The sequence below is a fragment of the Eumetopias jubatus genome, unplaced genomic scaffold (genome assembly GCF_037043125.1).
Source record: "Eumetopias jubatus isolate StellerSeaLion01/CBP00866 unplaced genomic scaffold, mEumJub1_p1.0 scaffold_2, whole genome shotgun sequence".
Classification (NCBI taxonomy): Eukaryota; Metazoa; Chordata; class Mammalia; order Carnivora; family Otariidae; genus Eumetopias; species Eumetopias jubatus.
This window is the reverse complement of record NW_028274808.1, coordinates 19,995,536-19,999,208: the sequence shown is the minus strand read 5'-3', so window position 1 is coordinate 19,999,208 and position 3,673 is coordinate 19,995,536. Positions and strand designations below refer to the sequence as shown.

Here is a 3,673-nt window from a genome sequence, read left to right as displayed (position 1 = left end):
GTAGATTCCCTCGGGCTGCTTCTGGTTACTAGAATATCACTGGGGAAAACAGGAGGTAGGAAACTATTAAAAAGATTGTCATTCACACATATTGCAAATATCATGACACTTTAGGGCTTTTTCCAAGTCTGCACACTCAGGATTGGAGTCACGCTTGCTTTCTGTCAACTAAAGCCAGCAGTGATAGCTTCTGGTTGAGTTGAGGTTTAATTATTTATCTAGTCCAGGTCCAGAGTCACCTCGTGTGGTATATTCTCATGGTCCAGATGAATAAAATCACAAAAGCAGCAAGCACAGTGTAAAAAGTGGTAGAAAGGCTCACAATGGCTCTTGGGAGAATCACTACAAACTATACACAATTGATTATTGCCTGGTCTCGAATTTGAAGCTCTCTGGGTGTCACAGGACAATTAACACTTTGCAGTTTTGATGATGAGAGGCATTCTGTTTATTTGTTTGTTTTGAAAAACCAAAGTCCAGTGGTGAGCCATACACAGTTATTGTCTACAATGGACAACTGTGATGGGATGGACTCCCATGTTACCTTCTCTGTGCCCAAGCTGCTCTTGGAGCCATCACTTCTCCCACTGAGCCCCTGACTTCTTAGACTTCCTGCATATCCCTGAGGTTATGAACCCTGCAACACAAGAGTTTAAAATATTTGATTCTCTTCCACATTGTTCTTCCACAAGAAGCACCTGGGATTCATATTCAGTCGCAAAATATCAAGCCTTGATAAGCTCCTCTTCTCCCTATGTAAATTCAAAATACTTAAGCAACACTATAACCAGATATGGAACTTTTATTAATTTTTTCCCTAGGAAATAGAATTTATGGGTTTTATATACAGGAAAATACTTTTTAGAGATGAATTTCCTATTTGGGCTTTTGCACAAGTTTTTAATTAAAATTAAAAATAGTTTACTATTTTTAATATCATGTACAAATCAAATAATTCAGAAAATCTTAAATGAGATATACTCCAAGCTGCTAGAGTGAAAACCAAAATAAGTCATTATAGCATAATAGTAGGGGGGATTAGAAAAGAACAAAATGACTTCACAGTATTATTTAAGGGGAGAATAAGGGCAACATTGAATAAATTATTTTATCTATATTCTACCCCATTGCTTCACTGAAACTGTTTTCACTAAGGTTGCCTCTAAGTTTCTAGGAATCATAGCTAATGGATTTTTTTCTTCTTCTTTTACTTACTCTTTTGGAGAAATTGACAATGTAGACACTGTTTTTTTTTAACTTTTTTTTAAAAGATTTTATTGGCTTATTTAAGAGAGAGTGAGAGAATGAGAACGAGCAGGGTGAGGGACAGAGGGAGAAGCAGGCTTCCTGCTGAACAGGGAGCCCGACGCGGGGCTCGATCCCAGGACCCCAGGGTCATGACCTGAGCCGAAGGCAGTCGCTTAACAACTGAGCCACCCAGGTGTCCCAATGTAGACACTCTTTATCTTGAAATTCTTTAGTCTCTCACTTCTCATTCTCTCAGTTCCTTTGAGTTCCATTCTTGTTCTCTGACTGCTTCCTCCTATGTCTACCCAATAAATTGATCTCCATCTATGTCTTAAATGATCCTATTTCCAAGGGTTGAAGCATACACTTTCTTTTCCTTCTATTTTATTGCTTTACTTAGGCAGTCTTGTTCATGCCCATTTTCTTTGATCTACTAGTTTACAACGATGAGCCCAAATTTATATTTCTATCCAGTATTTTTTCATGTACTCTAGAATCCTATATAAAAGGACCTTTTAGACATCCTATGTAATCCTCAGACTCAACATTTCTAAACTGAAACCACTGACTTCCTCTCTCTCTACTGAGTGCTTCTCCTTCTGGGTTTCACCTCTCAATTTATGGCACACACACTGATACAATAGGCCCAATAGTTAACTGCCAACTCTCTCTTCATTCGTACTTTCCGTGAATAAGCAATAATGTTAATACTATTTATTTATTTATTTATTTAGATGGCTGATTTTATTTATTTGTTACTCTTAGAAAATCTTATTTTTGACTGGATTCAGACTTAGAGGTAGAAGCTCTCAGAGAGGACAGCCTCTGTCGCTTGGCAATCTGTTTCTGGAGTTTTTCTTTGGCCTTCTTCATTCTCTTGGCCAAAACTTGAGCATATTCTGCAGCCTCTTCCTTATTTTTCTTAGTACACTGTTTCTTCAAAGCAATATGTCGATGTTTGCATTGGAGGACACGTGGAGTAACGAGATGCTGAATCTTGGGCACTTTAGTTTTAGGTTTCTTGCCTTTTTTGTTTAGGGGCTTTCTCACAACATACTGGAGGACATCATATTCTTTGGAGAGGTTGAAAAGTTTGTGTATTCTGCTAGCTCTTAGGCACAGTAGACTGTGAGTCCAGGAATATCCTTCTCCCCTTGTATCACAGTGACCAAGTTGAGAACACTGAGTTTAGCATCCACAATGCAACCCCGAACAGATTTGCTTTTTTTTTTTTTCCCAACACTCTTTGGTCTGTGGCAGGAATGTCCTTACTCAGCAGCAGGAAGACACAACCATGGGTTAAGGCTCCCTGCTTCATGGGGAAGCCATGTTTATCACTCTCACCTGCTTATCCTTGCCACCACTGATTTGGACCGTGTAACCCTTCAATTCTCCACCCAGAGCATCAGCAGCAACTTCTGGGGCCATATGCTTCTCAGAAAAGGTATGAAGTTTATGTTCACTGTCCGCTTCAATGAGTTGCTGGCAGCTAGTAGCTGGGAAAGAGATGTTCAGCTTCCTCCTGAAGCAGCCTTCTGCCTCTGTGGCACCACGAAAAGGAACAGTGTTAATGCCTTTTAATTAAATATCATATTTTAGTCCTATTTTCACCCTCTCTCTTCACGTTGCTACTGGCTTACTTCAGACCTTCCTCATTACTCATTGGAACCATTAGCAAATCTGATTCACTCTCTCCGTCTTGCCCTCCCCAATCTATCTTCCATGGGGCAATCTTATTTTTCTAAAATGGCAATTGGAAATCATTCCCTACGCTTCCTATCTCAATGGCTGCCACAGTCCATAAAATGTGATTCAAATTTCTTACCATGGCACACATACATGGTAACAGCCAGGTACAAAAATAGTCAATATGTTCTTGTAAAATCAAATTTTGTTCTCTAACACTTCTCTTCCTTTGCCTTTTTAAAGTAAAACAGCTTTTATTTATCTTTAATCTCACCTCAAGTAGTATTTTTTGGAAAAGCCTTCAAGATTCTCTCAAGCTGACTTAGAAGGCCCTTTCCTCAGGCTGTTTTAGCAGCAAATTTGTCATAAATTTCTCCACTAGACCATGCAGCACATTGTTTTTCTCTGGCTTGCCTGCTGGTAAGCTACCTGAGTTCAGGGACTAAATATATCATTTGGTCTATTACTTAGAATATAGTCTGTATTCAATAAATGTATAGTAAATAAGGGGATTAATGAAATTTGTTATTAGAAGTATAGTTATTAACTCTATAGCTTGTATAGATATATAAATAATATATATAACATAGAAAACTTATGTTTATATAAGGAACTATGTAGAAATGTGTTTATGAATGTTATTAAATGAATAGTAAATAAAGGCAAAAAGAATTTGTTTTTAAAATGAGCTTTTAAAAGATGGATTACATTTTTTGAATAGAAATAGGGAGAGAGAAAT

General features: G+C 37.8%; 1 pseudogene; it reads right to left on the bottom strand.

Moving 5' to 3' along the window:
- Window positions 1-2,019: 2,019 nt before the first annotated feature.
- On the bottom strand, window positions 2,020-3,089 carry LOC148164808 (small ribosomal subunit protein eS6 pseudogene; annotated as a pseudogene).
- Between the last annotated feature and the right edge of the window lie 584 nt (window positions 3,090-3,673).